This window comes from Lynx canadensis, chromosome B1 (assembly GCF_007474595.2).
Source record: "Lynx canadensis isolate LIC74 chromosome B1, mLynCan4.pri.v2, whole genome shotgun sequence".
NCBI classification, from domain to species: Eukaryota; Metazoa; Chordata; class Mammalia; order Carnivora; family Felidae; genus Lynx; species Lynx canadensis.
The window spans coordinates 87,755,044-87,782,805 of record NC_044306.2 but is presented as its reverse complement, the minus strand read 5'-3'; the positions used below and the strand labels follow the sequence as shown (position 1 = coordinate 87,782,805).

The window sequence follows — 27,762 nt, the reverse complement described above, 5'->3', positions numbered from 1 at the left end:
AGGTATGGTTTCTTTTTCTTTTTAAGATTTTTTTAATGTTTTTATTTTTGAGAGAGAGAGCATGAGCAGGGGAAGGGCAGAATGAGAGGGAGACAGAGGATCTGAAGCAGGCTCTACGCAGACAGCAGAGAGCCTGATGCGGGGCTCGAACTCACGAATAAGCTACTGTTTCTTAAGTGCAGAAAACTCACAAAAGCTCCCATAAAAGAGCCAGACATAAACACCTGCCATGATGTTAGATCACAACAGAAGGAGCAGTGAAGTAACTAACATCTTTCCTGCCTTTGTTCCCACTCCTCTCTCCCTACTCCCAACCCCTTAAGAGCTAAACACTTCTGCTGGTGAGCTAGAGAAGGAGTAGATTAGGTAATAAATCCTCCCCCCATCCACTTCAACTTCAGGCTTTTCACTGAGTTGCCAGACAGAAAGAAGCATCAGCTATAACTCAAAACTGAAGTTTTTATTAATTCATGCAACTAGCAGTTAAATTACTAAACTGAGGTACTTTTCTGTGACCTAAAGTTACCAGAAAACCATATTGCCTAAGAGTTACCAGAAAAGCCATAGAGCTTCTTCATACAGTGATGGGAAAAACTAATCCCACAGACTACACTTAAAAGGATAGAGGGAGACAAAATCACAACTGATTTAGGACCATTCTCTGCAAGTCATTTCTGTCCAATGTGTCAGTTGTTTTTTGGAAGAGAAATGGTGATACTAGGGGCCAAAATGGCTTTCCCCAGAAATGAAGATGGCATGCCCTGGCCAAAACAGAGAGGCAGAGCCTCGCTTTGTGACTGTCTTGAAACCATGGAAACCATCCTGAGAAAGAAACATTTTACTTGTCATCACTAGGTCAAGGATTGCTAGTCACTCCTTCACATTTCATCTCTACCTAGGGACGTGGGAAGTCACCAGACTTCAAGTATCTTCATTTTCCTGAGCTGCTGAAAAGGAATCATGGAAAATTCCTCTCTCTTGCTTACCAGGAAGGTGTTTTGAAATCATCTCATGAAGAATGATTACAATTATCCTTTTAAATAATGACACAGGCATTAACATAAACTTTATTCTTCTGCATGACAATAATGCCACCGTTTAAAGATACAACTTATGACGGCATGAACTGCCCAGAGAAGGGGCTCTAAATCAATGCAAAATAACAAAAGGATAAAACACATATCCCCAGAGACACACCAGGAGATGCACATTGTTTTGCATTTATTAAAATGCAGTTGTAAGCATAAGGCATGAAATGACAACCTTAAACCAAGAACTTAAATTATGTAGAATACTTTATGAGAATATAACTTCACTTTCCTTTGGGGGAAATAAGGGAGGTGAGAAATGTAGCTCCATGAGTCTGTTCACTGTTGATCAGAAGGTATCTAGTACAATATTTGGTATTGATTTTTTCATGAATGAAGGACAAACAAAAAAGGATTCAGCATCATTCAAGAAAAAGACCTATGCCTTGAACATTTTGAAATAATATTGAAACTTCAACATGACATGTAACTCCCCCAATATAGCCTAAGTAGTAGGCACCTTGTCGCAATTTAAGAGACAAGACCTCCAAGTCTATTTCACTCCATTGAAACACTGATCTACATTAAATATTTTCCAACGTATGCACAAGATATGTGGGTATTGCCTCTGTTTAAGTAGAAAAACTTATAACTGATTGCGTTTCATTTCTTAGGCCTTAAGGAACACACCACAAAGACATTGTCCTATAGGAAATAGAACTATCCTAGGCCCAGAGGCTTTAGTGATAACTCTTGCTCCCTCACATTTCAGATGTGCAAGACATTTACCTTTCCACAGCTTATGTAGCTTTCAAAAAGCTTAAATAATTGCAATTTAACTTAATGCACAAGTTACTAAGAAGATCCAACACAAGACAATGAACATGAAATTATATGAAGATTTCAAGTAATCTAAGTTACTGATGTATTTTATTCTTTTTTTTAAATAGTATTTCAAGGAGATTTCATCTTAGTAAAGGACAAGGGAAATAAATAGAAAGATAAAAAAAGAGAGAAAGAAGGTTTAATGCTATGGATAAGGATGACATCTCTCCATATATCCTGCTTACTCTAATATGTAAATAGAGAGAGGTACAAAGAACAAATGACAATTTAAAGAAAAGGGGCATTTAAGATTGAATCACAAAGGCCTCTAGCAAATCCAGAACCCACCCACTTTAACAAGCCTTGGGATAACCTGTTAGTTTCTCTGTGTAATGTACAATGGTAGCTCTTCCATACCCCCTCCTTCTTCTTCACCTTGCTGTGATCACTCCTCCAAAGGACTGGCTTAGTTTGCTCTCAAATAACTCCTAATGTCAGGATTTATTCTCCAGATCCATGATAGTTTGCTCCATTACAGTGATATTTTATTTTATTCTGCATTCCAGTCCTACATCAAAACAAAACTGTGCTATTTCCTTCACTCCATGTTTGGAGCTTTTGCCTTACCTGTCTGGGGCACGAGTAAATTTTTCATCTGCAATTTGAGACTTCTTCTCCTTTAGCAGTACTTTGCAATTGGGGGGAAATGCTAGCAGAAGAAAAAAATGTTTCTGAATTTTTTTTTTCTTAATTTTATTTTTCAGATCTTAAAAACAGTAGGGGCAGTTTGTGAGGATAGCAAAGTACAAGGATACTGAGCTCACCAGTGTGTCCCATGGACACACTGAGGCAGAAACTATATCTCCAGCAGTGAACTTTAAAAGCAACCTGAAGGCTGGCCCAACAGATCTTCCACAGTTAGTAATAGACAGAAGGCCACATAGAAAAGGGTAGGAGGGTGGAGATGTGGTCAGGAACCAATCCCCAGTCTGACTACCTACAAACTGGAGAGAGATCACAGGCACAGAGAAGCAAAGGAATCAGACACCACACCAAGTACCCCAGACCCTGGAGACCTGCAGTGGAAAGAATTCCCATAATGTCTGGCTTTGAAAATCAGTAGGGTTGAACTCCAGGACAGCTGGAGGGAAACTGAGCCCTGCCTTTAAAGAGCCAGCATGCTAAATAATTGAGCACAAAACACAGCACAGAAGCAGCACTTTGAAAAGCATTTGGGGTATATGTGAAGATTTACTGGCTATTCTTAAGACATATGCTGGAAGGGCAGGGATTTGCAGATTTCTCCTGAAACAAAAGTGTTGGCTATTACCATTCTTTCTCCCCTCCCCTAGCCTAGATAGCTGGAAACCTGTGGGGACCAGATTTAACATTCTGTATCTCCCTTGATAGCACCATATGCTTGACTCACACCACCCTACCTGTGCCCTGGAAGGCACACCTCCAAAGCATCTCCTGCCCTTCCACACTTGGCAGGCAGCACCAGCCTGGACCAGCACCACTACAAAGTGACTCTTCGCCTGGGGAAGCAGGGAGAGAACCCCAATCACCAGCACCTCACAGCTCCTACAGCTGGGCCTCTTATCTGGTTATGCAGGAAGCAAGCCCTGCCCTTCTGTGTACCTCCAACTGTAACAGAGGCTAACTGTAGACAGCTAAGCTGGCTGCCAGCCCCACCCACCCTTGTGTCTGCAACTAGGCCTCTCAATAGCACAGGGAGCAAACTCTGCCCAATATACTCACAGCATGTGAAGGTCATTGCAGCCAACTGGGCTGAGGCCCAGTGCCACCCGTGGACATGCCCACAACAATTGCAGCTCTGCCACAATAGAAGGGCACATGCAGTCCCACAGGGGACACCCCTGAAAAACATGTTTCTGATGACAAGGGGGGGGGGGTGCAGATTGTGGTATAAGACTCCACAGGACCTCTTCTACCTAAGGCCAGTTATTTCAAGACCAGGAGTTGTAGCCGACCTACCTAATACATAGAAACAGACACAGAGTTAGAGAAAATGAAAAGACAAAAGAATATGTCTCAAATGAAAGAAAGAGACAAAGTAAAAAAAAAAAAAAAAAAAAGAGCTAAACAAAATGGAGATAAGCAATATGCCTGATAAAGAGTTCAAAGCAATCGTCATAAAAATGCTCACTGTACTTAAGATGGATGAACTCAGTGAGAATTTCCATCAACAGATAGAAAATACAAAAAAGAACCATTCAGAAGTAAAGAAATCAACAACTTAGGGGCACCTGGGTGGTTCAGTCAGTTGAGCGTCTGACTCAGGCTCAGGTCATGATCTCAGGGTTCGTAAATTCCAGCCCCACATCAGGCTTGCTGTTGTCAGCCTGTCAGTGCAGAGTCCACTTTGGATCCTCCATCCTCCTCCCTCTGCCCCTCCCCCATTTACACTCTCCCAAATATAAATAAATATTTTAAAAGTCAATAAGTTACGGGGCGCCTGGGTGGCTCAGTCGGTTGAGCGTCCAACTTTTGCTCATTTCATGGTCTTGCAGTTCGTGAGTTCGAGCCCCACATCGGGCTCTGCGCTGACAGCTCGGCTTCCGATTCTGTGTCTCCCTCTCTCTCTGCCCCTCCCATGCTCATGCTCTCTCTCTCTCTCTCTCTCTCTCTGTCTCAAAAATAAAATAAAAAATAAATGAATAAATAAAAATCAGTAAGTTAAAATTTAAAAACATAGTAAAGAGGATCAACAGCAGATTAAAGGATGCAGATGGATGGATCAGCAGTCTGGAAGACAGGGTAATGGAAAGCAATCAAGCTAAATAGCAAGCAGACAAAAGAATAATGAAAAATGAGAATAGGACAAGGGGCTTCTGTGACATCATCACACGTAATAACATTTGCATTATAGTGATCCTAGAAGGAGAAGACAGAGGGGAGCAGAAAACTTATTTGAAGAAATAATAGTAAAAATTTCCTTACTCTGGAGAAGGCAATAGCTATCCAGGTCCAGAAAGCACAGAAACAGAAAGCTCCATACGAGACGTACCAGTGAGGTCCACACAAAGACATATAATAATTAAAATGGCAAAAATTAATGATAAAGAGAGAATCTTAAAAGCAGCAAGAGAAAACAGTTACGTACAAGGAAAATAGTTACATACAACCCCAAAAACGCTCAGTGGATTTTTCAGCAGAAACTTTGCAGGTCAAAGGGAGTAGCATGACATATTCAAAGTACTAAAAGGAAAAACCCACAACCAAGAATACTCTACTCAGCAAAATTATCATTTCAGACCTCAAGGAGACATAAGGAGTTTCCCAGAAACAAAAGTTGAAAGAGTTCATCACTATTAAACCAGCCTTACAGGAAATGTTAGAGAGAATTGTTTAAGTGGAAAGAACAGCCCATAATTAGAAGAAAATTATGAAAGGAGAACTTTATAGGTAAAAGCAAACATATAGTAAAGTGAGCAGATTAATCACTTATAAAGTATATGGAGATTAAAACATGAAACAAAATCACTTTATATCTATAAAAACTAGTTAAAGGGTACAAAAAATTAAAAGATGTAGGGGCACCTGGGTGGCTCAGTTGGTTAAGCGTCCGACTTCATCTCAGGTTGTGATCTCAAGGATCATGAGTTCGAGCTGACAGCTTGGAGCCTGGAGCCTGCTTCAGATTCTGTGTCTCCCTCTCTCTCTCTGCCTCTCCCCTGCTCACACTCTGTCTTTCTAGCTCTCAAAAATAAACGTTAAAAAAAGATGTAAAATTATGATGTCATACATATAAAATGCAGATTAGTAAAAATTTAGTGCTTTTAGAATGTGTTCAAACTTAAGCAACCATCAACTTAATACAGACTGCTATACACATAAGATGTTATATGTGAACCCAATGGTAGCCACAAACCAAAAATCTATGGTAGATTCACAAAATTTAAAGAGAAAGGAATTCAAGCATAATACCAAATAAAGCCATCAAACACAGGGGAAGCAAGCAAGAGGGGAAAAAAAGGAAAGGAACTACAAAAATAACCAGAAAACAGTTAACAAAATGGCAATAAGTATATATTTATCAATAATTTCTTCAAATGTAAATGGACTAAATGCTCCAATCAAAAGACAGAAGGTGCCTAATGGATAAAATACCAGGACCCATCTATATGCTGCCTACAAAAGATTCATTTCAGGCCTAAAGACACACACAGACTAAAAGTAAAGGGATAGAAAAAGATATTCCACACAAATGGAAATGGAAAAAAAGTCACGGTAGCAATACTTACATTGGACAAAATAGACTTTTAAAAAAAGGCCGTAGCAAGTGACAAAGTAGAGTGTTACATAATAATAAAGGGATCGGTCCAATAAAAGGATAAAACAAGTTTAAATATTTATGCATACAACATTGGAGCACTTTAATACATAAACCAAATATTAACAGATATAAAGGGATAAATTGACCATAATATAATAATAGGGGATTTTAAAACTCCACTTACATCAATGGATAGATCATCCTGACAGAAAATCTACAAAGAAACAATGACTTTGAAAAAAACCTTAGACAAGACAGGCTAAACAGATATAGATAGAACATTCCAATCGAAAATAGCAGAACACACGTTCTTTTCAAGTGCACATGGAACATTCTCTAGGATAGAAGTTAGGCCATAAAACAAGTGTCAATAAATTTAAGAAGACTGAAATCATATCATGCATTTTTTCTTACCACAATGGTATGAAACTAGAAGTCAATTACAAAAAAAAAATGGACACAAAAACAAACACATAAACCAACATGCTACTGAAGAACCGATGTGTTGACAGAGAAATCAAAAAGAAAACTAAAAATTACATGGAGAAAAATGAAGATGGAAACCCAATGATCCAAAATCTTTGGAATACAGCAAAAGCAGTTTGAAGATAGAAGTTTGTAGAAAGAAATAAGAAAACTTAAACAAATAATCTAACCTTAAACCTAAAGGAACTAGAAAAAGAAGAACAAAGCCAAAAATTAGAAGGACAAAAATAATAAAGATTACAGTTAAAATAATGAAAAAGTGACTAAAAATAAATAGAAAAGCTCAATAAGCCCAAGAGTTGATTCTTGGAAAAGATAAAATTAATAAATCTTTAGCCAGACTCATCAAGAAAAAAGAGAAGACTCAAATAAATAAAATCAGAAATGAAAAAGGGAAAATAACAAATGCCACAGAAATACAAAGAATGATAAAAAAAAAAAAAACTACTATGTTAAACTACATGCTAACATGGTGAACAACCTAGAAGAAATGGATAAATTCCTACAAAGACAATCTTTCAAAACTAAATCAGGAAGAAATAGAAAATCTGAACAGACCAATTACTAGGAGCAAAATTGAATCAGTAATCAAAAATTCCCCAACAAACAAAAGTCCACGACCAGGTGAATTCACAGCTAAATTCTACCAAACATTTAAAGAATAGTTAATACCTATTTTTTCTTAAACTATTCCCAAAAAAAACAGAAAAGGAAAAAAAGATTCTAAACATATCAGGCCAGCAAAATCAAAGATACCAAAAATAATGGAGAAGAAGAAGAAGAAGAAGAAGAAGAAGAAGAAGAAGAAGAAGAAGAAGAAAAAGAAAGAAAAGAAAAAAAAAGAGAAAAGAAAAGAAAAAAAGAAAACTATTGGCCAATATTTTTGATAAACATAGATGCAAAAGTCTTCAACAAAATATTAGTAAACTAAATCCAATAATACATTTAAAAAAATAATTCACCACAATCAAGTAGAATTTATTCCTGGGTTGCAACAGTCATTCAATATTTGCAAATCTATCAACATGATACATCAATAAGAGAAATGATAAGAACCATATGATCATTTCAATAGACACAGAAAAAGCATTTGACAAAGTACAACATGCATTTATGATAAAAACCTTCAACAGGGGTGCTTGGGTGGCTCAGTCAGTTAAGCATCAAGTCAGGTCACAATCATCCCATTGTTCATCATAAGCTTGAGCCCTGAGCTGGCTTCTGGGAAGATAGCCCAAAACCTGCTTAGGTCTCTCTCTCCTCTCTCTCTGCCCCTCCCTCCACTTGAACTTACTCTCTTGCTCTCTCAAAGTAAATAAATAAACTTAAAAAAAAAAAAAACACCTTCAACAAAATACGTTTAGCGGGAACATACATCAACATAATTAAGGCTGTATGTGAAAATCCCACAGCCAATATTATCCTCAATGGGGAAAAAATGAGAGCTTTCCCCCTAAGGTCAGGAACAAGCAGGGATGTTTACTCTCACCACTGTTATTTAACATAGTACTGGAAGTCTTAGCCACAGCAATCAGATAACAAAAGGAATAAAAGACATCCAAATCAATAATGAAGAAATAAAACTTTCACTATCTGCAAATGACATGCTACTCTATATAGAAAACCCAGGGGTACCTGAGTGGCTCAGTCAGTTCAGCAACTGAATCTTGATTTTGGTTCAGGTCATGATCTCACGGTTGTGAGACTGAGCCCCACGTTGGGCTATGCACTGTATGTGGAGTCTGCTTAAGATTCTCTCTCTTCCTCTACCTCTGCCCCTCCCCTCCTGGGGCTTTCTCTCTCTCAAAAAAAGAAAACCCAAAAGATTCCACCAAAAAACTTTTAGAACTGATACACAAATTCAGTAAACTCATTGGATACAAAACTAATACCCATAAATCATTTGCATTTCTATATACTGATAACCAAGTAGCAGAAAGAGAAATTAAAAAACAATCCCATTTAAAATTGCACCAAAAATAATAAAATAACTAAAAATAAACTTAACCAAGGAGGTGAAAGACCTGTACCCTGAAAACTATAAAGCACTGATGGAAGAAATTGAAGATGACACAAACAGAATGATATTCCATGCTCAGGGATTGGAAGAATTAATATTTTTTAAATGTCCATTCTACCCAAAGCAATATATAGATTCACTGCAATCCCTATCAAAATACCAAAAGTATTTTTCACAGAACTAGAACAAATAATACTAAAATTTACATAGAACCACAAAAGACCTGAATACCCAAAGCAATTTTGAGAAAGAAGAACAAAGCTGGAGATATTATAATCCCAGATTTCAAGATATAGTACAAAGCTGTAGTAATCAAACAGTATGGTCCTGGCACAAAAACAAACACATAGGTTAGTGGAAAAGGATAGAGCACCCAGAAATAAATCCATGCTTCTAAGGTCAATTAATCTTTGACAAAAGAGGCAAAAAGATACAACAGGGAAAAGACAGCCTCTTCAATAAATGGTGTTAGGAATACTGGATAGCTACATGCAAAAGAATGAAACTGGACTTCATTCTTAAACCACATGCAAAAAAAAAATGAACTCAAAATAGATTGGAGACCTAAATTGAATCCTGAAATCATAAAACTCCTAGAAGAAAATATAAGCAACTATCCCTTTGACATTAGCTTTAGCAACAGTTTTCTAGGTATGTATACTGAGACAAGGGAAACAAAAGCAAAACTAAATTATTGGGACGACATCAAAATAAAAAGCTTTTACATGGAGGAAAAAATCATTAGCAAAACAAAACGGCAACCTTACTGAATAGAAGATATTTGCAGGGCACCTGGATAGCTCAATCTGTCAAGCGTCCAACTCTTGATTTCTGCTCACATCATGATTTCACAGTTTGTGAGATTAAGCCCCACATTGAGCTCAACACTGACAGCACAGAACCTGCTTGGGATTCTTTCTTTCCCTCTCTCTGCCCCTCTCTCACTTACTCTCTTTCTCTCAAAGTAAAGAAATAAATATTTTTTTAAAAAAAGAAGATACTTGCAAGTGATATATCCAATAAAGGGTTAATATCCAAAATATATAAAGAATTTACACAACTCAGCATCAAGAAAGCAAATAATCTGAATATAAAATGGGCAGAGGACATGAATATTTTTCCAAAGACATTCAGATGGCCAACAGGCATGTGAAAAGATGCTCAACATCAGTAATCAGCAGAGAATGCAAATCAAAACCACAATGAGATATCACCTCACACAAGTCAGAGTGGCCAGAATCAAAACAACAAGAAATAATGTGGTATATATGGAGGAAAAGTAACACTCGTGCACTGTTGGTGGGAATATAAATTTGGGCAGCTATTGAGGAAAACAGTATGGAGGTTTCTCAAATAATTAAAAATACAGGTACCACAAGATCCGATAATTCCACTACTAAGTATTTACCCAAAGAAAACAAAAACATTAATTTGAAAAGATATATGTACCCCTATGTTTATTGAAGTGGTATTTACAATAGCCAAGATAAGAAAGCAACCCAACTTTCCAGTGACAGATGAATGGATAAAGAACAAATTGTGGGGCATCTAGGTGGCTCAGTTGGTTAAGTGTCCAACTTCGGCTCAGGTCATGATCTCGTGGTTCATGGGTTCAAGCCCTGTGTTGGGCTCAGTGCTGACAGCTTGGAACCCGGAGCCTGCTTCAGATTCTGGGTCTTCCTCTCTCTCTTCCATGCCCCCATTCTCTCTCTCTCAAATAATGAATAAACATTAAAAAAATTAAAAAAAGAAATTATAAGATGGTATGTGTGTATGTACATATATGTACACATATATACATACACATATACACACACTCATATATGTAATGGAATATTGCTCAGCCATAAAAATTATAAGATTTTGCCATTTGCAGCAACATGGATGAAGCTAGAGGGATTTATGCTAAGTGAAATAAGCCCCAGAAAGACAAATACCATATGATTTCACTTGCATGTGGAATCCAAAAAAACAAACATGAACAAACAAAAAGCAGAAACAGACCCATAAATACAGAGAACAAACTGATGGTTACTAGAGGGGAAGAAGGTGGGGCGATGGGTAAAACAAGTGAAGGGTAATGGGAGATAATAGGCTTCCAGCTTTGGAATGAATAAATCATGGGGATGAAAGGTATAGCACAGGGAATATAGTCAATGGTATTATAATAGTGTTGAATGGTGACAGTAGCTACACTTGCAGTGAGCATAGTGTAACACATAAACTTGACAAATCACTATGTTGTGCATGTGAAACTAATGTAACGTTGTGCGTCAACTATAATTGAATAAAAATTTTTTTAAAGACACTGGAAAAGATATTTAGTAAAATCAAAAAAAAAGGGAAGAAAAAAGAAAAATGAAAGCAAGGCAAGCTGTGTGGGAAATACTCAATGAATATTACTGTGTATTTCTCTTATTCCATTCATCAATTAATATGTTTCTATGCTATGCACTAAACAGAGGCATCAAGCCTCGGACCTCTGAACACGAACACGTGAATAACCCAGATCACCAAACGGCAGATGACGTATACCACTGTTTAATTTTTCAGACTTTATTCTGAAGTTTTTTGAATGTCTTACTCGCTCAAGATGTCCTTCCTTTTCTACAGAAGTTTCCATTCCATAATCTTGACTCTGGTTTCAAGTAGACTCCTAATCCAACACTTCTGGGCTGAATAGCAAGTGACTGTAGAAGCTCATCCTGTAGGTTTCCTACAATGAACTGATCTTAGGTTTTACTGAGTACGTTTCCATTGTGAACAACATTTGTATGGGGAATTGTTCCTCTAATTTCTAAAGTACTTACAAAACCAGTTTCCCTGAATAGAATAATTTTCTGGCCCATAAAACACACTAAATTTGGTTTAGTTGAGAGCATCAGTGGAAGGCTTTGTCATGGATTCCACCAGCAGGGCATTCTTACAACATGTCATATAAATTTTTCTGAAATTGTACAGAGTTGAGCAGATGGTACAGCTCTTTGGTATTGGCCATAATAGCCTCACAAAGCTTTTAAATTCATTTGTAAAATTTTAATCTTTAAACAATGAATCATGAGGGTGGGGGAAGGAGTCATTCAGAAGCATTTTTTAAAATTATTCAGTGATATCATCCTGTGTGTCCACAAGTGGTCAGCTTCTTGTTCACAATCTTCCAATCTACTGGATTCAAAATGTATGGGGAGGGAAGCACAAAGTTTCAAAATTTTAATATAGTACTATGTCACTTGCTGAAGGAAGAAATAAAAGTGGAGACCAGCAGCCAGAACCTAGGCAACCAATACATTCAGTGATCAATTGCATGATTCTCTTTGCTATGAGGGCAAATCATAGCCCCTCCTCCTCCATAAACTGCTTTGGGGTCCACTGGGATAAAGGGTCTGATGACATTAAAATGGCCCTTGTATTCTATTCACAAGTTAACACATTTTCAGAATGTTATTTGAAAGGGAAACTAATAACATATATTAAAAAAGAGGCCACAACATTTTTTGAAGATCTATAATGTTATAAAGGAGTCATGATCTTTGTTCAAGGAAGTAAAAAATTAAGAAAATTTGTGTTCATGGCATTCTGAATTGAGTGTGTGCTATGAAGTTCTTCTGATTATGAAAGCTGCATTCCTATTCAAAAACAAAATAAAATGTTGTTAATTTTCAAAAGATTAGAATATCCTTCAGTATCAAATAATATCTAAATATAAACTCTGCAAACTGTCTCACAACTATTTACTTAAGGACATTGTGGTCAAACTTCAAGGTGCAGCCTACAGGCAAGTATTAACCCAGATTATCTGAAATAGAGTTTTCATTGATCTCCATTGTCCAGCTTTGTTAATTTCTATCATTCAACTTTATTTTTCAGTAACTTCTGAACCTTGCCGCAAGAAGATATTAAAGTTAAGAGGCCAAAATTAGTAATGGAATTCAAATTTTTCTAACAGTTAATAACTCTTCAACTAACTGTAGCCGTGAGTCACACAGAGAGTCGGGACACCGAGGCTTTTCTTTCTAGGAAGCAGCTTTATTTGTGCCAGCACGGGCTCAGTGAGCTAAGAACCAAAAGGTTGAGCCCCAAGCGCAGTGGGGGGTTGCCTTTTGTATAATTTTTGCTCCTTTGTCTCCCGTATATGATAACATACAGTCTGATTGGGTGGTCTATGTTACAGGGTCCTGAGGAATGTCATGTATGCATGCATAGACAGGTTGCCTTCCCTTATCTTGAGGTTTTCACCACATTCCTTAGGGAGGGGCTCTAGCACATAACCACAATGAACTACCTTTAGTATACAAATAAACACAGAAGCTGTATTTCTCCAGACCACATCAACCAGGACAGCAAACTGACCCAATAAAAATCACACACACAAAAAAATCTTCTTAGAGAAAGAGCAAAAGATCTGGGAATTGGAGTTGTAAAACCTCTTCCACTAGCTGAAAAAGGTTTCCAGGTTCTTTCACTTGATTTAACTACAGGATTATGACCACCGTCTTTTCGAACTTCTATCCTCCATTTCCTGTGTTGTTTCAGCAGGTAGTTCTTTGTGTATACTACTGTATTCCAGTGAAAGCTATTGCTTCTCTTGGTGGCCCTGTCAGCTCAAATGAGCCCAGGAAGTCTGCCCTGCAGTGATACATTCTGTCCTGAGGGCATAGCTGCTCTCCAACTCAGTGGTGTTGCTGGTTGAACTCTGTTACTAGGCAAAATGCCATGTGACCATGGATGCTGGTTTCATATGGATAGATCTCTTCTGTTCAACTCACTTTCTGTAAATAGTCTCCTCTCCCTGGGGTCTGAGACAAGTCTTTGGAGACTGGTCTGGAAGACAATTAGAATGATCAATACAATTTATAGAAAATTACTAATAATCCTCCACGGCCATGCCCCCATCCCACATCCTAACCTCAGTCGGAGGCAATCCCTAAACCAAAAGAATTTATTCAAAGCTGGCACAATTCTGCCATAGAGAAAAAGATGCAACATAGGAACATTAAAACCTAGTGCAGCTAGTTCTTTTGTCAAGACATAAGCCTCAGGCAGAGCCTGCAAGAGCCCATTGTTTGTCAACCATCCTTTATCTGAAGCTCCTAAGAAGAGAATGATGCTCATTCTGCAGAAGCCTTGGGTGGTTAAAAGGCCAGTTTCTGAAAATAGAAGCCCTGTGTTTGAATTCCAACTCCCTTATTCCTTGAGCACATTTTTAAGCTCTTTTGGTTTGAATAAGTGCCTAAAGGACTAGGGAATCTCCCTCTCAGAAAACCTTTAGAAATAAGGCATTTTAAAAGAAGGGAAAAACTTGTCTGAAACATACTAGAAAACAGAAGAATGGATGACCTTTGAAGCCACAAATGAGAGAGGTATAATTTGAAATAAACCTTTGATTTTTACATTATACCCTTGTTACCTTTCATTATATATCTGTAAATCAAAGCACTTACAAATTCATTACTTACTAATAAGATTTGTTTAATTTTAAAAATAACAACATCGGGGCGCCTGGGTGGCTTGGTTGGTTAAGCGTCCGACTTCGGCTCAGGTCATGATCTCACGGTCCGTGAGTTGGAGCCCCGCGTCGGGCTCTGTGCTGACAGCTCAGAGCCTGGAGCCTGTTTCAGATTCTGTGTCTCCCTCTCTCTCTGCCCCTCCCCTGTTCATTTTCTGTCTCTCTGTGTCTCAAAAATAAATAAATGTTAAAAAAAATAAAAAAAATAAATAAAAATAACAACATCTTATCCTTAGGTACTTTAGGTTTCAAACACTGTCCCTCCAATTATTCTCATATTTTTTTTCTTATTTCCCTTCCCACATATTTGTGAGACATAAAATATTCCAAGTAGCCATTAGCAATTTTAAAATAAGGACATGTAGAATTGTAAAACATGTGCTTCGTGGTTGATTATTATTTTTCTACCTTTGTCTACTACTGTAACCCACTCTATAAATTTAACGACTTGGGTGTCGTTATAGCTATGGCAGCGCTAGTGCCACGTGGCCTCCTTTGGGAGTAGCGAACTTGGGAGGCCAAGTAGGAGCAGGAGACAGAACAACAGGATAATAGATCTGAAAGTATGTAGATCCTGACAGGATGACTTTTATTCTGGTTTATATGGATATTAAAATTATCAGACCATCGGTGATATCAAATGCGCAGTGAATCAAATTCTATAGGAAGCAGCCTCTTAATGATGCTTAGAACTTCCATTGGAATAGCAGTTCACCATAGCCCCTTTTGGCAGCTGGTTGATTAGGTTCCTGGTAGCTGATATTGTGTCTGCTGTGAATGCTGCTGGACTCTTAAACACACTCAAATATTTAAACCCTAAAACTTAAGGAAGGTTTAAGACTATCCAAAAGACCACAACAACAAGGAGATTTCCAGCAAATTAGCTGCCCAAAGATTAGACACATCAGCAAGGGATTCCCCAAGGTTTGGAGGCACATTTACGAGATTAAAACCAGCCACACACGTTGCCACGTCCATGGTCCACAGCAGACAATATCTAATCAATATTTATCAGGCTTCTCCAGAACGAGACAAGGAGGACTAAGAGCTAAGAGTTCTGTCCAAGTTCTGCCACTAATGAGCTGTGTGACTTTGGGAATGTCACTTAGTGTTTCCTGGCCTCGGTTTCTTCTGCTGTAAACTGGGCAAGATAATCTGCGATTCTATCCAGAGAATTCTTCTGCTTAGTTAATAGGGTCATGGCCATTCACGAGAAAGTTTTATCTGAAAGTCTATGGGAGGCTAGAACATAAAACTTTATAATTTCAAGCACTTTTCTATTTTAAGCATCATTATATTTGAGGGAAAATAGTCCCAAATGTTTTTAAACTGATTCTTCCTAGCAACTTTCTAACAGTTCCCAAATTATTCAAATTAAGCAGCAAATTGAGACATCGTAGAGCAGATATATATTTAAATTGCTGCCTTTATATTTTACATATCATTGAATTTTCAAATAATACAATTAGCAACAGGGCAAAACTATAAGTGGACTGAATTTAAACCGTGAAGCTATAGGGATAGAAGTTTTTAATCACTAGATGTTCTGCAGCATAACTGAAGCAAGTTGTTTATGATAATTTTATTACCTTGGCCCTCTCTTTAACAGAGTTCTTATATTTTCTCCTGATGTATGATATCATACTTTCAAAGCCCTTTCAGTAATTGGAACTCCATGAACCTGGCTTCCAAGGCTCATTAATGTGAAAAATTATTGTAAAAGTTAAATAAGTACGTTTGCTTCATTTCAGTTTGGAACTTCTAGCTGTGAAAGATATCTTCTATCTTTATGACAGTATTTCTGATTAGAGATCCCCTCTTTTTGTCAACACTGTGTCTTCATGAATTCCATTTATATTAGAACCTGTTTGCAACAGGAGGATTTTAATTTTTCAGACGAAAAATGCCGATGTGTCCATTTTGCAAACATTGCAAATTTTGTTCAAGAAGCCCTACCAGCAGTGCTTTTATCCTTGACTGCTCTTTAGAACCACCTTGGGAATTTGGTGGGGGGTGGCGGGGGGTGGGGGGGGGGAATTCTATAGCTCGGCTCAGTCCAGAACATTTAAAGTAGAAACCTTGGAGGTGGGCAGCAGGTATTGGTATATTTTAAAAGAACCCCAGGGGGTATACAGTCAGGACTGAACTGCTGGCCTAGAATAACTACTTATCTCATTGAACTTGTGTCACTCTCTATTGTGTTTTACTATTGGCATTCCCACACTTAAACCTGCTCGACTACAATGCCTTCTGTTTTTCCTGTCTCTAACAGTATTTCAAAATGGTCTTGAAATAGTGGTTTACTTTGTCTTTTTTTTTTTTTTTTAACGTAAGCCCCATACCCAGCATGGAGCCCAATGTGGCATTTGTACTCACAACCCTGTGATCAAAACCTGAGCTGAAATCAAGTCAAAGGCTTAACTGACTGAGTGACCCAGGCACCCCTACTTTGCCATTCTCTACAACAATTCAATAGAGTTGCCAGCACATGTATTATCTCATTTTACAGATGGAAAAGTCTGGGTTTGCCCAAGAGAACACAAACATTAAGTGATAATACTAAGTGCTAAGACTAAGGATTCAGGTATTCTTATGTCAGGTTTGGTGCTTGGAACCCCAAAGTCTGCCTTTTATCATTCCTGGTGTTCTGCACACAAAACTACATGTTAAGACTATATAGACCACCTACTGAGAGGAGCTTAGGGAGATGGGTGAGAACTCTGAGCTCACCCCTGCACCACATTTACAAGTAGATGCCATGCCATCCACAACCAAGTCAATAAACCAGAAAGTGATCCAAATACTGGCAGAACAAACTCCACAACTAAATATAGAAAAGAACCTGCATCTGAAAGGTTGGGAAGATCAGAAAGGCAGAGGGAGGCTGCCCACAGGAGGGAGGGAGCTGCACACACAGAGAGAAATGGGCTTTCATACCAGGGAGCTCACATAGGGAAGACTGATCCCCAAAATGTTTGGCTTTAAAAACTACAGGGGCTGAATTCTGTGAGTTTGCAAAACCAGTGGAATGTGGAACCTGGAGCTTTAAAAGCCAGATGACTCAGCACTGGGTGAGCTGGGAGGGCAAGTGATAGCTGGGTTGCTACCTTTACAAAGACAGCAGACTGTGTGAAGAGGCAATGTAAAAAACAGCAGTTTACACAACACTGGAGGCAAACGGGAAACAGATCTGTTCATACTGGTTTTGGAGCATGTTGGGGACTTCTCTGTAAAATGAGGGAGCTGGCAGGTGCCATTTTCCTCCCCCCACCCCCAGCATAGACAGAGAGCCACGGGTGGGAGACAGAGCTGCACAGACACTTGTAGCTGGGCCCAGGGCTCAGGGCAAATTTTGTTAAAGCTGCACACACACCCCACCCAGCCAGCGGATGCACAGCTGCCATTGTGTGCAGTGCCCAGCCTCCACGCAGCACCCAGCTGCACACCTCCAGCCACTGTCACACACCGGGGGCCCAGCCACACCCAGCAATTGCTACACCCAGCCTCATGCCCCCAGCTGCCCTGGCGTCCAGCTCCCAGCCACCACAGAGCTTTGGGGGACCCAGCCTAGGACTAGTGGCCCAACACAAATTTTGCTAACACCACCACCCTGCTCCCAATTAAAAAAAACAGATTGAAGAAACCAGGAGCTGGTTCTTTGAAAAAAAGATCATTATTATTAATAATCCTCTAGCCATACTTACCAAGGAAAAATAAGAAAATACTGAAATAAATAAAATCACAAGTGAGAGAGGATAAATAGCCAACACCACAGAAATATAAGCAATTATAAAATACTATTATGAAAAACTACGTGCCAACAAATTGAACAACCTAGAAGAAGTGGATAAATTCCTAGGAATATGAACTACCAAAACTGAAACAAGAAGAAATAGAAAATTTGCACAGACCAATAACCAGCAAAGAAATTGAATCAGTAATCAAAAATTCCCAACAAAGTCCAGAACCAAATGACTTCATAGGTGAATCCTACCAAACACTTAAAGAAAAGTTAATACCTATTTTTCTAAAAAAAAAAAAAAAAAAAAAAGGAAGGAAAAGGAAGGAAAACTTCGAAATACATTCTGAAACTACCATTATCTTGATACCAAAACTGGATAAAGACAAGACACCACTAAAAAAGAGAACTATGGGCCAATATCTTTGATAAACATAAATGCAAAAGTCTTCAACAAAATTAAAGCAAAGCAAATCCAATAATACATTTTTAAAAAAATCACTAAATACAATCAAGTGGGTTTATTCCTGCAGAAAAGAATATCTAATGGGAAAAAGTCTGTTCAACAAATGGTGTCAGTAAAACTGGACACCAACATGAAAAGGTATGAAGCTGGACCACTTCCTAACACCATTCACAAAAATAAACTCGAAATGGTTTAAGGACCTAAATGTGAGACCTGAAACTAGGAAAATCCTAGAAGAGAACACAGGCAATAACCTCTTTGACATTGCCCATAGCAACTATGCTAGATATGTCTCCTGAGGCAAGAGAAACAAAATCAAAAATAAACTATTGGGACAATGTATAGAATGGAAGAAGATATTTGCAAATGACATTTAATAAAGAGTGTCCAAAATATATACACAGAACTGATACAATTCAACACCTCAAAAGTAAATAATCCAATTTAAAAGTGGGCAGAAGACATGAGCATTTTACCAAAGAAGACATACAGATGACAAACAGACACATGAAAAGATGTTCATTCATCACTCACTATCAGGGAAATGCAAATCAAAACTACCGTGAGATATCACTTGACTCCTATCAAAATGACTAAAATCAAAATCATAAGAAACAACAAACGATGGCAAGGATGTGGAGAAAAAGGAATCCTCTTCCAATGTTGGTGGAAATGCAAAGCGTACAGCCACAGTGGAAAACAGTATAAAGTTTCCTTATAAAGTTAAAAATAGAACTACTCTATGGTTTAGAAATCACACTGTTGGGTATTTACTCAAATACAAAAACACTAATATAAAGGGATACATGCATCCCTATGTTTATAGCAGCATTATTTAAAATAACCAAGATATGGAAATAGCCCAAGTGTCCATTGATTGACGAATGGATTAAGAAGAGGTGGTGTATATGTATGTATGTACACACACACACACACACACACACACATACACACACACAATGGAATACTATTCAACCATAAAATAGAATAAAATCTGGCCATTTGCAATGACATGGATGGAGCTAGAGAGTATAATGCTAAGCAAAATTAGTCGGTCAGAGAAGATAAAGACCATATGATTTCACTCATATGTGGAATTTAAGAACAAAACAAATGAGCAGAGGGGAATAAAAGGGAAAGAGGCAAACCAAGAAACAGATGCTTAACTATAGAGAACAAACAGATGGTTACCAGAGGGAAGGTAGGTAGGAGATGGATGAAATAGGTGATGGGGATTAAGGGGTGCACTTGTTGTGATGAGCCCCAGATGTTGTATGAAAGTGTTGAATCACTATACTGTACACCTGAACCTAAAATAACTCTGTATGTTTACTAACTGGAATTAAAATAAAAATTTTAGAAGAGAAAAAGACGATCGAAAGAAAATGGCAAAAAGGAAAGAGATGATTCACATTGTGGGTACTTGAAACCCACTGACTGCCTGTATTCAGCCCATGAGATTTCCTTAAGACTTTTGGCAAGGCCTTCAATGTTTTGTTATTGAAATTTCATCTTACAAAAGGTGAATCTTTTGAATAAATAATTAGTTCACTAGTTTTCAAGCCAATTATCAATTAATTGAAAATTATTAGTCAGAATTATGCTCCAGCCTGTCTCTCCGTCACTTTACTATTGGTCTCCTAGCAGCTCTTCCCTAATTAAAGAAAATCACAGCTTTTTAACAGCTTCCTTCTGGCTTCCAGATCTGGGAAGAAAAATGAGAACCTTTCCATTCTGGTAACATATTTAAAATGTATGTAATCGGAAGGCTAAAATTAAAGAAAAATATCACATAGCAAATATTTTCAGAGCACGGTATTTTGACTCCAAGATCTGCTAACATAGAATCACGTGAATATGGTCAGCACTTTTGATTTGCATAACTCAATCCAAATCCAAATCCAGAAATGCATGATGAAAATGAGAGAGGCAAGGAATCTCATTTATCCGAGCCACTTGATTTACTGTACAGGACATGCAGAGCCCTCATCCACCAAAGATAAAGTAATTCTTGAGATGTCCACAATGAGTTCAGGACTGCTCAACTTACCTTAAAGTCAGCTCCTCCCTACCACCAGTACACGCAGCTCCCCCACACACATGCATACACTTACCCACACCACACACACACACACACCACATAGCATGCACACACTGCCAAAAATTCTTGTAGCAACAACAAGGGAATGGACTAAAACCCAGCACGCAGGCCTGGGGCAGAAGTTTAACATCCCTACTGCTTTGGATTTCTATTAGTTTAGTTGATATTAATTAGATACTCTTTAAGGCACATTCTCTCGGTGATACTCAAAAATTGTCTTCCCACTTTATAATTCCAGAACATGTGGACCCTCAGAAGGCTTTTTGATACCAAGCCCCTGGGATAGCCACTTGTGACCATTCTTTAAAAACTTATTAGAGAATTTAGGGGTGCCTGGGTGGCTCAGTCGGTTAAGTGTCTGACTCTTGACTTTGGCTCAGGTCATGATCTCACTCTTTGTAGGCTCAAGCCCTACATCAGGCTCTTCATTGATAGCGCAGAGCCTGCTTGGGATTCTACCTCTCTCTCCCTCTCTGCCCTTCTCTCTCTTTCTCTTTCTCTCTCTCAAAATAAATAAAAATAAACTTAAAAAAACTTAGAATTGACAGCATAAATATAAAGAAATGATCATACTGATATTTACGAGCACTGTCTTAGTGCTTGACAAATGTTATTGTATTTAATTTTTGTAATTAATTCACAAGGGCTGCTTAATAAATCAAGTGACGTTTGAATCCAGGGCAGCTTGATTGTACAAGCCCACGTTTTTACCTACTGATAATATTTTGCTTTACATGGCACAATTGTCAGAGAAAGTACAAAAAAGAAAAGATCTCTTAACCATGATTTGGCTTATTTAGAACTAACCAACTAAATAGTGAGAATAGAATTTTCCACTTGAGACAGAGAACAACTTGATAACCTCATACCTCATACACACACACATATTACTCATTTGAAGCCTATAATATCCTTTTCTTCCAAGAATTCTTCCAATTCTATCATTTGTAACTCATACCCTTTTTAACTACTTAAAATGAACAAAATAGATTTTTAAGTTTATACAAATTTAAAGTCTGGCAATAGAATTATAGTCCTTATACCTTTGGCAATGACCCCATTGCTGCATAAATGCCACCAGTGAATGAAAACTAATTACAGTTCTTTCAGGCTAAAAAGCAGCAGCTGAATACCACTAATTATGCAATGAAGCTAACAATAATACTAAAAAACATTAGCAATAAATATATTCACAGGAAAGACAAATAAAGAATAAATGTAGCAAATCAGCCATTATAGGAAAAAAAATGGCAAATGCTGAGATCTTCCTGTATTACACAATGGATATTTTTAAGTGCTTAATTATCATACAATGATTACTTCTAGCTCTTCACAAAGGCAATTTTCATAGCTGTCACACACCCCCAAATGCATCTTTAACACATATTGATGATTTTGAGTTTTGTATTAATGGAGCTATGTCTAAGCTCACATGGCAAACAGCTAGAGCCGACATTCAGTTATGCCAAGAACCATAGACCAATTTATAAGACCACAGTTGTCCAAATGACCGGGAAGGAAAAAACAGGGCTTTGTTTGGATTTGGGAGAAGTAATTGCTATTCAACCAGTGTTGACCTGGCCAAATTGCTCTTCCACGCGGACTTCTGTTCTTGTCAAATTAGATGCTGCATAAAATCCTAAGGATTCAATTGGGAACATATGCCAATTTTATCCTTAATGTGGTCTGATCCAGGAGAGACTTACTGGAGAGAGAGAGAGAGAGAGAGAGAGAGAGAGAGAGAGAGATTAATAATATGAATACAAACCAATCATAGCTGGCTGTCTAATTTAATAGTGCCCATCTAATAGCGAACATCCCCACCATTCTTCTCAGTAGGCATTTGCCCCAGAATGGGCAACAAGTGAGAAACCTGAGTGTCCTCTCACCTCAGCCTCAGTTTTCTTGTCTCTCCTGAGGTGAGCAACTCACTTGCCTATGGGCTCTTTAAAGAACTTTCATTTTGAGTTTATTTTTTTTGTGAATGGTGTAAGAAAGTGGTCTAGTTTCATTCTTCTGCATGTTTCTGTCCAGTTCTCCCAATACCATTTGTTAAAGAGACTGTCTTTTTTCCATTGGATATTCTTTCCTGCTTTGTCAAAGATGAGTTGGCCATACGTTTGTGGGTCTAGTTCTGGGGTTTCTATTCTATTCCATTGGTCTATGTGTCTGTTTTTGTGCCAATACCATGCTGTCTTGATGATTACAGCTTTGTAGTAGAGGCTAAAGTCTGGGATTGTGATGCCTCCTGCTTTGGTCTTCTTCTTCAAAATTCCTTTGGCTATTCGGGGCCTTTTATGGTTCCATACAAATTTGAGGATTGCTTGTTCTAGCTTCGAGAAGAATGCTGGTGCAATTTTGATTGGGATTGCATTGAATGTGTAGATAGCTTTGGGTAGTATTGACATTTTAGCATTTTGAAGGACCTGAATGTGAGACAGAAAACCATCAAAACCCTAGAGGAGAAAGCAGGAAAAAAACCTGTCTGACCTCAGCTGCAGCAATTTCTTATTTGACACATCTCCAAAGGCAAGGGAATTAAAAGCAAAAATGAACTATTGGGACATCAACAAGATAAAAAGCTTCTGCATTGCAAAGTAAACAATCAGCAAAACTAAAAGGCAACCAACGGAATGGGAAAAGATATTTGCAAATGACATATTGGATAAAGGGCTAGTATCCAAAATCTATAAAGAACTCACCAAACTCCACACCTGAGAAACAAATAATCCACTGAAGAAATGGGCAGAAAACATGAATAGACACTTCTCTAAAGAAGACATCCGGATGGCCAACAGGCACATGAAAAGATGCTCAATGTCACTCCTCATGAGGGAAATACAAATCAAAACCACACTGAGATACCACCTCATGCCAGTCAGAGTGGCCAAAATGAACAAATCAGGAGACTATAGATGCTGGTGAGGATGTGGAGAAACGGGAACCCTCTTGCACTGTTGGTGGGAATGCAAACTGGTGCAGCCACTCTGGAAAATAGTGTGGAGGTTCCTCAAAAAATTAAAAATAGACTTACCCTATGACCCAGCAATAGCACTGCTAGGAATTTACCCAAGGGATACAGGAGTGCTGATGCGTAGGGCCACTTGTACCCCAATGTTTATAGCAGCACTCTCAACAATAGCCAAATTATGGAAAGAGCCTAAATGCCCATCAACTAATGAATGGATAAAGAAATAGTGGTTTATATACACAATGGAATACTACGTGGCAATGAGAAAGAATGAAATATGGCCTTTTGTAGCAACATGGATGGAACTGGAGAGTGTTATGCGAAGTGAAATAAGCCATACAGAGAAAGACAGATACCATATGGTTTCACTCTTATGTGGATCCTGAGAAACTTAACAAAAGAACATGGGGGAAGGGAAGAAAAAAAAAAAGTTAGAGAGGGAGGGAGCCAAACCATAAGAGACTCTTAAAAACTGAGAACAGGGGCGCCTGGGTGGCGCAGCCGGTTAAGCGTCCAACTTCAGCCAGGTCACGATCTCGCGGTCCGTGAGTTCGAGCCCTGCGTCGGGCTCTGGGCTGATGGCTTGGAGCCTGGAGCCTGTTTCCGATTCTGTGTCTCCCTCTCTTTCTGCCCCTCCCCCGTTCATGCTCTGTCTCTCTCTGTCCCAAAAATAAATAAAAAACGTTGAAAAAAAAATTAAAAAAAAAAAACTGAGAACAATCTGAGGGTTGATGGGGGGTGGAAGGGAGGGGAGGGTGGGTGATGGGTATTGAGGAGGGCACCTGTTGGGATGAGCACTGGGTGTTGTATGGAAACCAATTTGACAATAAATTTCATATTAATAAAATAAATAAATCATCCTCCAGACAAAAAAATAAAAAATAAATAAAATAAAATAAAGGCTATGGTCTACAGGTCAAGGGAAAAAAAAAGAACTTTCAAGGGTAATTTACTACTGTTGATTATATGTGATTTTTGCCTTCCATGCTCTCTTTAGAATCTAATTGTCGTGAGGAAATTATTAACAGTGAAGGTGAGTTTTTCTGTGATAATGTATATTTTATGTAAATGAACTAAGGATTTTTAATAAAGTCTTAATAGTTTGAGCTTGGGTAAGTACTAAGCACTGTAGAAAGAAGCTTGCATACATTTGTAATATTTTAGAGGAGAGGGAGCTAGAAATGCTGGAAGTAATATTAGAATAAGAAACAACAAACTAGGTTGTAGAATTAACTCTGAAATTAATTACAAATGGTCCCCGCATTACAATGGTTCAACTTACAATTTTTCTTAATTTTTTTAATGTTTATTTATTTTTGAAAATTTTTTTTTTCAACGTTTATTTATTTTTGGGACAGAGAGAGACAGAGCATGAACGGGGGAGGGGCAGAGAGAGAGGGAGACACAGAATCTGAAGCAGGCTCCAGTCTCTTCTCTGACAGTCTGATGTGAGGCTCGAACCCACTACCATGAGATCAAGACATAAGCCCAAGTCAGACACTTATCAGACTAAGATACCCAGGCACCCCTGCAATTATTCAACTTTACCATGTTGCAAAAGCCATACACACTCAGTAGAAACTTTACTATGAAATTTGAATTATGATCTTTTCCCAGTCTGGCAATATGTGGTATAATGCTCTCTCCTGTTGCTGGGCAGCAGCAATGAGCCACTGCTTCTAGTCAGACACACTTTCAGGAGGGTAAACAACTGATACAGTTACAAACATTCTGTACCCACCACAACCATTTATTTTCACTCTCTGTACAGTTCTCAATGAATGTTCGATGTTTGATTATGAAATAGGCTTTGCGCTGGAAGATTCTGCAGAACTGTAGGCTAGCCTAAGTGTTCTGAACACGTTTCCGGTAGGCTAGGCTAAGCTTTGATATTCAGTAGGTTAGGTGCCGTAAATGGCATTTATGATGGTTTTATTAACACATAACCTCACAATGAGGCATCTGGGTGGCTCAGTCAGTTAAGGGTCTCATTTTGGTTCAGGTCATGATCTCATAGTTTGTGAGTTTGAGCCCCACATCGGGCTCTCTGCTGTCAGCACAGAGCCCTCTTCAGATCCACGGTGCCCCTGTCTCTCTCTGCCCCTCCCTCTCCCCACTCCCCTCTCAAAAATAAATTAACATTAAAAAACATTTTTTAGGGGCATCTGGGTGGCTCAGTTGGTTGGGTGTCTGACTTCAGCTCGGGTCATGATCTCACGGTTTGTGAATTCAAGCCTCACGTCGGGCTCCGTGCTGACAGCTCAGAGCCTGGAGCCTGCTTCGCATTCTGTGTCTCCTTCTCTCTCTGTCCCTCCCCAACTTGTGCTCTGTGTCTCTATGTCTCTCAAAAAATAAACAAATGTAAAAATTTTTTTTTTTAAAAACGAACATTTTTTTTAATGACGTAACCCCACAGTGATAAATGAGTATCTGTACATAGGACTTGGAAAAAGTTCATTTATGGTTTACTTACAAAATGCTCTATGAATCTATTCTTTTTAGCATTCTTAATACTACATGCCTATCTGTAATACTTCTGAAACTTCTCAATTGTTCCAAAGAGGGGAGAAAAAAGAAACAAAAATTGTTTTTTTTTAAAGATACGAAGAGAAACAAAAGGGAAAAGTGAGTTTAAAAAAATATAATACCATCTATATGTCAGTGCAAATGATTAAATGAGACCCAGAATCTCCTGGACCTTAAGCAGAGGGAAAGGGGCTCAGAAAAGAGCACAAAATTATGAAAACAAAGTAAGGTGCAAAATGAGTATTTCTTTTTATTTTTTATTTTTTTTTTTTAATTTTTTTTCAACACTTATTTATTTTTGGGACAGAGAGAGAGACAGAGCATGAACGGGGGAGAGGCAGAGAGAGGGAGACACAGAATCGGAAACAGGCTCCAGGCTCCGAGCCATCAGCCCAGAGCCTGACGCGGGGCTCGAACTCACGGACCGCGAGATCGTGACCTGGCTGAAGTCGGACGCTTAACCGACTGCGCCACCCAGGCGCCCCGAGTATTTCTTTTTAAAGAGCAAAGAATTACAATGCATTGCAAATTTAAAAGCTTCTGAAGAACAAACTAAAGGTGAAAAAAATTTTAAAGTTATTTTGCTCATGGGACAAGGGAGACCCCAGTGAAGCAAGAAACGAATTTAGCAAGACTTTTCAGAAGCTCAAAAACAAAAAGCAGAGTGTGTTCTATATGATGAGGATTCTGATTGATTACGAAGAGGACTGTACAATCCTCAGAATTTGCCATTGCTCTCTTTGCCATTACAGGAGAGCCAGTACAGTTTCAAAGAGGTTGAGCAACTCAGTCTAGAGTCATGCAGGAGGCATTCCGTTAGGCTTGTACTCAGAGCTGATAAACTGTCCTATCACAAATATCATGAAATCCATGATAATAATAATCACACTTCTAGTCATTCTATAAGACTCTATTTTTTGTTTGTTTGTTTTTGGCTTCACACTCTTGATTGCTTTCCATATGATAATTTTGCAACATATATTCTTAAATCAGCATTTTCTCTATTTTCTTTCCTGCTTAAACAGTAATACAGATCTGTTGTACAACAATGTGAATCTACTTAACACTACTGAACCGCACCCGTAGAAATGGTTTAGATGGCAAATTTTGTATGTTTTTAGCACAATTAAAATTTTTTAGAGTATTTTTTAAACCAATAATATAATTTAGACAAGTTTCAGCTTCGCAATTCATTCTCAGTATTGTACATTTTTAGTACTATTATCAAACTGGGAGAAATCACTTTGCAAATTAAGTTCTTCTAAAGTTTGCCTATTCAGTGACTAATATTAAATACTCTTCCTTAACGAGTTTGTTACTAATGTCTTCAGTGTCATAGGGCATAAGTTTTATCTTCATCCATGTCAATATTTATGGCAAACTATCAAGAAATTCAAGGTTTTTCCCTATATGTTTCATTCATTCCTCTTCATTAATTGGGTTATCAAAAGTCTAAGACCCTATTCATTATCTCTACCAAAAACATATCTCTTCTCCTACATCAATTATTGCTTTGGGTATGATTTTTTTAATATGATGCTGAAATTTTTTCAGTATTCCAATATATCTGAATATGCTTAGCTCTTTAAAAATTAAATCTAGAGATGATAAAAGATATAACAGAAACATCACAAAACATTTTTACAAAATGCAGTTCACATGAAATCTATACAGGTTTTATCAACTGTTTTGAATAACATTTCTTTTTGTTTTTTTCATTTACTTATTGTTTGGCTTTCTCTTTTAAACTGTCATTAATATCATTACACCTGAGTTGCTAGGCTTGAACCACTT

General features: G+C 38.0%; 1 long non-coding RNA gene across 1 annotated transcript; it reads left to right on the top strand.

The window, feature by feature from the left end:
* The first annotated feature begins 5,661 nt into the window (after positions 1–5,661).
* LOC115511537 lies at positions 5,662–24,227 on the top strand. Its single transcript, XR_003968093.1, has 3 exons — positions 5,662–5,724; positions 13,461–13,464; positions 24,217–24,227. It is a non-coding gene; the product is annotated as an uncharacterized LOC115511537 (long non-coding RNA).
* Positions 24,228–27,762: the final 3,535 nt, after the last annotated feature.